The sequence below is a fragment of the Vicia villosa genome, linkage group LG4 (assembly GCF_029867415.1).
Source record: "Vicia villosa cultivar HV-30 ecotype Madison, WI linkage group LG4, Vvil1.0, whole genome shotgun sequence".
Taxonomy (NCBI): Eukaryota; Viridiplantae; Streptophyta; class Magnoliopsida; order Fabales; family Fabaceae; genus Vicia; species Vicia villosa.
In genome coordinates, this window is record NC_081183.1 from 165,610,379 (window position 1) to 165,620,955 (window position 10,577).

Consider the following 10,577-nt stretch of genomic DNA (forward strand, 5'->3'; position numbering starts at 1 on the left):
AACTAGACAATCTTTCTCTAATTCCTACACTTTTCATGAATCAAACAACAAAGGAACACTACAATATCAACTCACCAAAAATTCTGCATTAACAACTGTCATACCCCAAAATTTGCCCACACTTTTCAAAAATTCAAAACTATTTCAAAAATTGGATTTTTATAAAATCTCGGGTTCATTTACATTGACATTCTGAATTTTATAAATATTCGATTTAAAGTCTATTTTAAAAATATAATAGTTTACTCTTAAATTGTTATATTTTAAAATGCTGACCGATGCTTCATAAACTTTCAATTGGCTATTTATTTTGAATAAATAATATAGCACAATTGGTAAGCTAGTAAGGTTGGCGGGTACAAGGTCTCGGGTTCAAATCCCACTTCTGAAATTTCCCATTTTTATTTATTTCTAACTTTATTTTATTAGTATTTTATTCAAAAAAATCACAAAAAATAATATATTTTTTTATCATTTTAAAATTAATTTTTTGTTTTTTTTTAATTTTGACCTTTTCTAGAAATTATTATTTTTTCATTTTTTATCATAAAAATATCAAAAATAACCAAAAAAATTATTATTACTTCTTTTTGTAAATATTAGTTTTTTTTTTTTTTTTTTTTTTTTTTGCATTATCATTATATTATTATTTAAATTATATATATATTAGGTAATTATCTTTTAAATATTAGATTATTTTTAGAAGTCAATTTTTTATTTTAATATCATTTAACCACAAAATCAAGTCTTTAACTTTTCTAAAATATACACCCGACAACATCAATAACATTTTCAAAACATTTTATTTCTTTCCAAAGCAATATTCCAAGAGTAAAAATCAAGATGGAAACCACATGAATACCAAAACTTAATGACATTTAACCTGTGTTTTTAAATTGATTCCATGTTGGATGTTTCTTTTGGACGATAAAAGGAGGACACTATCACGTACATATTTCCACACTGACAATTTCGATCTACCCCAAAACTGCATACATACTCACTACAAAAAAAAAACTTTCACGTACAGTGACAATTTTCTCACAATTCTGGTCCACCACTACTAACATATTCACCACAAACTGGCCGCCATCCTCACTAACCTTTCCGAATTAACTCTCTAACACTCATACACGTATCCTCACGTATTCCACCAACCAAAAATTCATAAACCACATTACACTAACAACCAATCTTCATCACCATTTAAACACAAAGCTCAAAGCATTACCACCATTCTTAAACCAAAAACATACATTTTCCTTTTCACTAATCACCAAACTTTCACAATACACCCAATATTGCCATTACAACTAACCTGTAAATACAATCTAAACCACTCAACCTGTAAATGTCACACATCCATGAAAAACCTTCATTCAATCAAAGCAACAACAACCCTGTAACAATGATATAACTTGTATGATCTGTTTTGGTTTATTTTGCAGAAAACGAAAAAGAGATCAAAACCAGGAAAGAATCCGTACAACAACGACGCTTCAGCGATTCGCCAGATCGCCGACGAGATCCACACACCCCTCCGGCCAGCCACCACGGAAACACCGCATAACCGCGACGGGCGATCTCCCTGAGCAATTTTCGGTACCGGTAATCTTTATTCCACCATCATTATGATGTAATTTCTATGAATAATTGTGTTTAGATGTGAAATTATGTTGGTGTTTGTTTTGATTTCATCTGTGTTTGTGAGGAAGGATTCAGATCCGTGAAAAAGATGGAGAAGAAGACTATGTACGACATTTTCTCTTTTGTTTTTATATTGTGTACTACTATTTTGTTTTTTCTTTTTTTTTTAATCTTTGCCACGTGTCTCAATTCTGATGGTTAATGTTATCATGAAAAAGTCAAACAAAAACTCACTTCTTTTCGGCCACGTGATACCGCCGCTGGCTGCCGTTTGGTTTGTACAGTTTCTGTTTCTAAATTATTATTAAGAAATGACATTATGAATTAGTATTAGGTTAGTTATTTAATTAGATTAACTAGTTGATTAGGATTAATTAACATAGGCATTTTCAATATATTAAAAATACAAAAAGTATGAATTAATTTTATTAGATTTTATTTTATGTTAAAAAACCACAAAAATATTTTAGGGTTTAGATTAATTATTTTCCAATAAAAACACAAAAAATATAATTGTTTAATTATAATTTTTCTTTTTTAAAATTTTAATATGCATTTTTTTTTTTATCTTGATTGGTATTATTAAATATTTCTTCATTATTTTTTATGCATCGTTTCTTATATTCGTACTAACATTCTCTTATTTTTGCGAGGTACTACGTTCAAGCTATCGAACTATTCTTGTGGATATTTGCATGCTTAACATTTTATACCTTTTATTTCCGCTTTAATCTCCATCCGAGTTTATTGTAATAATTCTCATTCCCATTTAGTAAATTGTAAATCCCCCTCCCCGAAGCCATGTAATAGCTAGGACTCTTTACTTTTCTGCCCTTTATTTTCCTACAACATTTATCTGTGTGTGATAGTAAATTAGGGTGTGAAAAGAAATTAATCTCGATTTAGATCACTAACTAAAAGATAAAATATTTCGAAACAATACACGTGATTGCTACACACACTCACCCCTAGGGTACGCCCCTCTCTGGTTGCTTTCGAATATAAGGTCGCGTCCCTCGAAATGTAGAGGTACCCATTAGCAAAGGTCCCTCGATATAAAAATCGTCACTAAGTCCCTCGATGACCCTCGATTGTTGCCTACGAAAAAGTGACGATCGTCCCTTCAAACTTGCTAAAGGTACCTCTACTTGTTGCCTTCAAACGACCTCGATGACCCTTCGATGACCCTCACGTCCAATAAAACAAGGACTACCTACTTCTACATAGTACGGATAGTCTTAGGAATTTTAAAAAGCATAGAAAAAGACCAACTATTAGGGTATTGCTCTTAGATTGCTTGCTCAAATCCAAAACTACTTTCACACTCCTTTCAAAAACAAAGGCTACGCTTTTAAGCTAAAGTCCTTTTATTCAAAAAAACTCTTTTCAAACAAACAAAAACAAACATGAGCTAAGCAAACTAAGAGCCCGTAGGTAACTACGGATGAAAAGGGTGCTTACACCTTCCCTTTTCATAACTTACCCCCCGAGCCCGTTTTCTTTTTAAAAGGTCTTTTTCTGTACTTTTTGCCTTTCCTAAAATTGGACAAAATAAAAGACGGTGGCGACTCATGCTCACCGCAACATTGTTGCATTTTAAAAATAAAAGTCAGTTCACCGAGTTACAGAACTGGCGACTCTGCTGGGGAGTCTTTAAGAGGGGTTTACCTTAGGGCTTAGTTCATTATAAATGTTTTTAATTGTTTGTTTGTATGCTTTATTTTTAAGGGAATTGCTTGGGTTTGTTATTGTGTGAAAGGTTCTACACCCGGATCTAGTGTACCTTAAGTATGTGGCATGAGATCAAGGAGACTGCACAGCGTATACTGATGTGGTTGATCTGATGGCCATCGTTAGTGTGACACATTGGTTTGTCCTGGTGTTCCTTGGGATCCGACCTGAGGAAATGCTTGGCTACCGCGTGGTGTCATTAAGCACTAATTCTCCCCTAGAACCTTAGTTGAACTAAACTTTGGCCTTTTAGAAAGTAGCGAGATGGCTGGCTTTGGTTCCGACTGAAGTTGATTGATACTCGAAGCTACACTCATATGGACTGGACTTTCGGGACCTTTTCGGTTGGTGATTCGATCGCCGAACTGAAATAAGTGCCTTCGAGAAAGGTCAATGATATGAGCTCCCTAGAACCCGATCTTTATTTAGGACAGGTTGAACCAACTAACTTTCAGTGGGGAGGGTACTTACCTATGAACTTCATGCTATCCTTTAAACCTAAGGATACCTGTGTGACTTGTTTGTATTCATTATCTAACCGTTTGGTTTCCTTGCAAGATTTGTTTATACCCTAACAATTTGATTTCCTTGCAGGTTTTGTATGTATGACTTACTTGTCCATATTACCTTATGATTTTACCTAACATGTTGACTAACCTTTTTCAAGGATCTTAGGGATTCATGGCGCATACTTTACAGGTACTATGGAAGGATTATTAAGAGCCTAAACTTCTGTCAAGGGGCAAGAGGATTTATTTTCCTCTAGCCAGATGCCTTCAAACTCAAGGGTACAGTTCCTATCAATGGGCAAGAGGATTTATTTTCCTTTAGCCACATGCCTTTAAGCTCAAAAGTACCATACCCCGAATCAGAGGCTATGACCCACTAGATATGGTGAGCTTGATTCTTAAAGAAGGGCGTTCAAAGATGGAAGTCGAAGTTCTTCAACAAAATTGTTTCCAGACAACGAGTTTCTCATCTTCTTCCTCAAATCCCTAAATCCAGATACTTACAACTCCTGTGTGGCTTCGTCGGAATCTTCTCCCTAGAAGTAATCTGCAGTTTCAAATACAAACGCCAGGTTTATTTTCCACACTGGGGCACTTGGGCATTCGATTGATGATTGTCATCCGTTCAGAGGCGAGGCTCAAGACCTGATTGATGCAAAGGCTATCACATTCACACTTGCGTGCCAGATTTGAAGTTCTCCTTTGACTCAACGGATCTTCTGAAGCAATAAGTCCATACGGAGAAAATCTCCTCAACATCGGCAATCTCTATATTTCTCATGCATTTTCATGCGTAATCTTTCTTGTTCTTGTTCAATACTGTTTATATGCAATACTTGTGTGTTTTTGAACTATAATAACGATGCAATGGATGTGTTTGTCTTGAAAAAATTCATTCGCTCCCGCTCTAATATGTTCTTATTTGCTTGTGATACCAAACTCTCAATGATAAAGCATGATGACTCTGAAGGGAGAATGACGAACACATAATACCAATAATCTCAAATGGTGTGCTTTCGAGTAAAACCCTGTTGATGATGTACAGGCATTGTTTCAGATTCCCAAACACTGGAGATATAAGGAAGTTAATCCCTTGCCAACCCCTTTTGAGCCTTGAAGTAGGAGTTTCTTTTCTATACGAAAAATCCCTCACATTTAACCTAGGGGCAGGGTAGTGTTCAGTTAACCTGATTGGGTGTTCAAAATTCAGTAGGACCTCGCACCTAAGGAAACAATAATGGTTATCCTTCAAAAGGTTCAGGAAAAGTCGAGACCACAATGGTCACCTCTCGCGTAATAAGAGTTCAAATATGACGATACAACAACGACTATCCCTCGTCGACCAAGAAATGAGGCAGTCACAATCTTTACAACGAATCGAAGACGTCTCAGGATCATACGGCTTGCTCAAAAAATAAAAAGAACGAATAAAAAAAAAAAAGAAAAGAAAGCCCGCTAAGTCAATAACTTGAAAACAAATGACTAAGGCAAAAGTTAGGGCATCCCGCTGGACTTCAAACTCAGAATTCAAAAGAATTTGTCCAGGCAAAAGTTAGGGAAACAAAAAAGATCCTCAACAAAAGGGGCAAATTCGTGTGTCTATAAATTCAAGATCGTGTGATCAGACGCCAAGAATAAAAGGTAAGTGACTGTCATGTCCAAACACCTTGTCGATTCCTCAATCGTCTCAAACTCCTCTTGAAGGATGAATGCTCGCGTCGAGTTAACTGAACTTAGGTTGGAGAACATCACGAAGGGGGTGGGCACCAATAAAATTTTGAGCCTATATATCTTTTTTTTTTCTAAAACCATTAACCTGGCCACGTTACAACCCTCAAAAGTCCTAATTGAAGCAGGGTTAATTCGAAAGCATACTATAACGAGAAAACGGTAAATCGACTCCTAGGAGTTTTGCTAAAACATTTGAGTTGGTATCACGCCACTTTTCACAAAAATCGATGTTTTGACATCCTTTCAGAAAAAAATATTTCAAGACAAACATGAACTTTGCATTAGATTTATATTTCTCATACTAAACATTCTTTGCATATGAACAATTACTTGACACCAGGAAAACTTCCATCATGAGCTGCAGATGAAAAGTTTAACCCTCTCAAGGGACAAGTTGTCTTCGGAACTCCGTTGAGTTCGAGCATGAACATCTCAAATTATAATCACCCTCAGGGTCACAAAAACGGTTGAAATACCCCATGGACTAAGTGTTCAGATATTCGGGGCAATCAAGCCAAGATTCAAAGGATCTCTCAAAACTGCTGAAATTACCAGGAGCCTTCACCCAAGCACAACTAGAATTACCTCCAACCCTGATCAACCAGAGGCATGATTCCTAAAGTTCATGATACAGGGGCATGTTGCTTATGATAGCACGAATATCAGAAAGTCCCCCGATAGATAAAGCTGCAGAGACGTCTCGTACGCCCGACTCAGTCAGTCAAAAACTTGTATATACAAGGGGCATGACATATCTCATTCATCAGGGGCAATCAAGTCAAGATTCCGAGAATCTCTCAAAGATGCAAAAAACAATCAGGGGCATGTATCCAAGTAAATCTTAGTCTATTTCCAATCAACATGGGGCATTGTCCTGGGCCAATGATTACGAGGGGCATGACGCCCATAGTGCACATCTCATTAAGTCCTCGCGAGGCGAATCTTTCCGAAGTCCCTACTAACTGGGGCAAATCTATGCGAGTCCAGTTTGACAGCTTGATCAATACTCAGTAGGGTGTCCTAAATCGAATGGTAGTTACTACAACCCTGGGGGCAATTTTCAAGACACCCATGTCTCCCCACAGAGCCGGGTTCACAAGATCATATCCCCACAGAGTAATCCTCAAAGAAGATATCTTTGAACATACTCGTCCCGACAAAGATATGGCTCCCCACTAGAGTTTACATCTTCAACACCACCGGTTCTCCGACACGTTGCTCTTCTCCAACATGGCTTACTAATATCTTTATCTCCAGTCAGGGTACATCAAGTTACTGGTTATCCCCAAGCAAGAATCATAAATTCCCAGCTGAGCATCTTCAAAACAAGATCAGACATCAAAACCACAAAGGCATAGAGATTTATTTTCTCAATAAAGACAACATAAATCATATTCACATATCATATGGCATAAACATATTCATACATTGCATACATTACCTCATAATGAATTCATCCATAACATACAAAGTTTCTCTTTTATTCTGAGGGACTCATTACATAATACATGCATCATGACATTGCATAACTATACCTATTGCAGGATACAGGCACAGACAAATGAACGAAATCTCCAACTTTCCAAGATCTAATTCAGCTACTACGAATAGTACTAACACGGTCAACGCTCGAAGATCTAATTCATTTACCACGAACGGTAATGACACGATCACTTTCAAAGATCTAATTCAGTTACTACGAACGGTACTGACACGGTCAACGCTCGAAGATCTAATTCATTTACCACGAACGGTAATGACACGATCACTTTCAAAGATCTAATTCAGTTACTACGAACGGTACTGACACGGTCAACGCTCGAAGATCTAATTCATTTACCACAAACGGTAATGACACGATCACTTTCAAAGATCTAATTCAGTTACTACAAACGGTACTGACACGGTCAACTCCCAGAGATCTAATTCTATCATCACGAACGGTGTAGACACGATCACTGACCTTCCCAGTCTAATTCAGTTACTACGAACGGTACTGACACGACAAGAGAATCTAATTTTATCATCACGAACGATGTAGACACGGTTATCTCTCTAAGATCTAATTCGGTTACTACGAACGGTGCTGACACGATCGACCTTTAAAGAGATCTAATTCCATCATCACGAACAATGTGGATACGATCAACTATTTCCTAAGTCTAATTCAGTTACTATGAACGGTGCTGACACGACCAACTCTCAAAGATCTAATTCATCTACTACGAACGGTAATGACACGATCAACATTCAAATACTCCTCAACACAGGGGATTAGTCTAACGCACGACTTATCCTCCAACCTAACGCACGACTCATTTCTTCAACCTAACGCACGGTTTTCCAGAAATCTGCTGATGCAAGCTAGACCCAGTCTAACGTACAACTCAACCTAGGTCTTTTCCTCAGAAACAGTCTAACGTACGACACGTTCTGACTCTTAAGTACATCAAGTCAGATGGCATCTTCAAGCCCATCTTCATCATACATCTTCTCGACACACCTGGATGGCATCTTTAAGCCCATCTCAGACAATTTTCTGTCAATATCCGGATGGCATCTTTAAGCCCACCTCCGACAACATCATGTCAATCCAACTAGTGGCATCTTTGAGCCCATTCAAACCATCTCCGACATAGGTCCCTGCATCAGCAAGGCAAATTTTGTGGTACTCAAGTGTTCAATCATCTTCCACCTTCAGATTCTGATAGGCATACAGGCCAATCTACATCCTCAGGTTTAAGAAGATTGAACAGGGGCAGCTGTCATACCCCAAAATTTGCCCACACTTTTCAAAAATTCAAAACTATTTCAAAAATTGGATTTTTATAAAATCTCGGGTTCATTTACATTGACATTCTGAATTTTATAAATATTCGATTTAAAGTCTATTTTAAAAATATAATAGTTTACTCTTAAATTGTTATATTTTAAAATGCTGACCGATGCTTCATAAACTTTCAATTGGCTATTTATTTTGAATAAATAATATAGCACAATTGGTAAGCTAGTAAGGTTGGCGGGTACAAGGTCTCGGGTTCAAATCCCACTTCTGAAATTTCCCATTTTTATTTATTTCTAACTTTATTTTATTAGTATTTTATTCAAAAAAATCACAAAAAATAATATATTTTTTTATCATTTTAAAATTAATTTTTTGTTTTTTTTTAATTTTGACCTTTTCTAGAAATTATTATTTTTTCATTTTTTATCATAAAAATATCAAAAATAACCAAAAAAATTATTATTACTTCTTTTTGTAAATATTAGTTTTTTTTTTTTTTTTTTTTTTTTTTGCATTATCATTATATTATTATTTAAATTATATATATATTAGGTAATTATCTTTTAAATATTAGATTATTTTTAGAAGTCAATTTTTTATTTTAATATCATTTAACCACAAAATCAAGTCTTTAACTTTTCTAAAATATACACCCGACAACATCAATAACATTTTCAAAACATTTTATTTCTTTCCAAAGCAATATTCCAAGAGTAAAAATCAAGATGGAAACCACATGAATACCAAAACTTAATGACATTTAACCTGTGTTTTTAAATTGATTCCATGTTGGATGTTTCTTTTGGACGATAAAAGGAGGACACTATCACGTACATATTTCCACACTGACAATTTCGATCTACCCCAAAACTGCATACATACTCACTACAAAAAAAAAACTTTCACGTACAGTGACAATTTTCTCACAATTCTGGTCCACCACTACTAACATATTCACCACAAACTGGCCGCCATCCTCACTAACCTTTCCGAATTAACTCTCTAACACTCATACACGTATCCTCACGTATTCCACCAACCAAAAATTCATAAACCACATTACACTAACAACCAATCTTCATCACCATTTAAACACAAAGCTCAAAGCATTACCACCATTCTTAAACCAAAAACATACATTTTCCTTTTCACTAATCACCAAACTTTCACAATACACCCAATATTGCCATTACAACTAACCTGTAAATACAATCTAAACCACTCAACCTGTAAATGTCACACATCCATGAAAAACCTTCATTCAATCAAAGCAACAACAACCCTGTAACAATGATATAACTTGTATGATCTGTTTTGGTTTATTTTGCAGAAAACGAAAAAGAGATCAAAACCAGGAAAGAATCCGTACAACAACGACGCTTCAGCGATTCGCCAGATCGCCGACGAGATCCACACACCCCTCCGGCCAGCCACCACGGAAACACCGCATAACCGCGACGGGCGATCTCCCTGAGCAATTTTCGGTACCGGTAATCTTTATTCCACCATCATTATGATGTAATTTCTATGAATAATTGTGTTTAGATGTGAAATTATGTTGGTGTTTGTTTTGATTTCATCTGTGTTTGTGAGGAAGGATTCAGATCCGTGAAAAAGATGGAGAAGAAGACTATGTACGACATTTTCTCTTTTGTTTTTATATTGTGTACTACTATTTTGTTTTTTCTTTTTTTTTTAATCTTTGCCACGTGTCTCAATTCTGATGGTTAATGTTATCATGAAAAAGTCAAACAAAAACTCACTTCTTTTCGGCCACGTGATACCGCCGCTGGCTGCCGTTTGGTTTGTACAGTTTCTGTTTCTAAATTATTATTAAGAAATGACATTATGAATTAGTATTAGGTTAGTTATTTAATTAGATTAACTAGTTGATTAGGATTAATTAACATAGGCATTTTCAATATATTAAAAATACAAAAAAGTATGAATTAATTTTATTAGATTTTATTTTATGTTAAAAAACCACAAAAATATTTTAGGGTTTAGATTAATTATTTTCCAATAAAAACACAAAAAATATAATTGTTTAATTATAATTTTTCTTTTTTAAAATTTTAATATGCATTTTTTTTTTTATCTTGATTGGTATTATTAAATATTTCTTCATTATTTTTTATGCATCGTTTCTTATATTCGTACTAACATTCTCTTAT

The 10,577-nt window shown here is 35.3% G+C and overlaps 2 long non-coding RNA genes across 2 annotated transcripts; both read right to left on the reverse strand.

Moving 5' to 3' along the window:
* Positions 1-708: 708 nt before the first annotated feature.
* On the reverse strand, positions 709-1,895 carry LOC131600166 (uncharacterized). Its single transcript, XR_009283046.1, has 2 exons — positions 1,488-1,895; positions 709-1,400 (listed from the first exon to the last, which is right to left on the reverse strand). It is a non-coding gene; the product is annotated as an uncharacterized LOC131600166 (long non-coding RNA).
* A 7,098-nt stretch (positions 1,896-8,993) lies between these two features.
* On the reverse strand, positions 8,994-10,180 carry LOC131600167 (uncharacterized). Its single transcript, XR_009283047.1, has 2 exons — positions 9,773-10,180; positions 8,994-9,685 (listed from the first exon to the last, which is right to left on the reverse strand). It is a non-coding gene; the product is annotated as an uncharacterized LOC131600167 (long non-coding RNA).
* Positions 10,181-10,577: the final 397 nt, after the last annotated feature.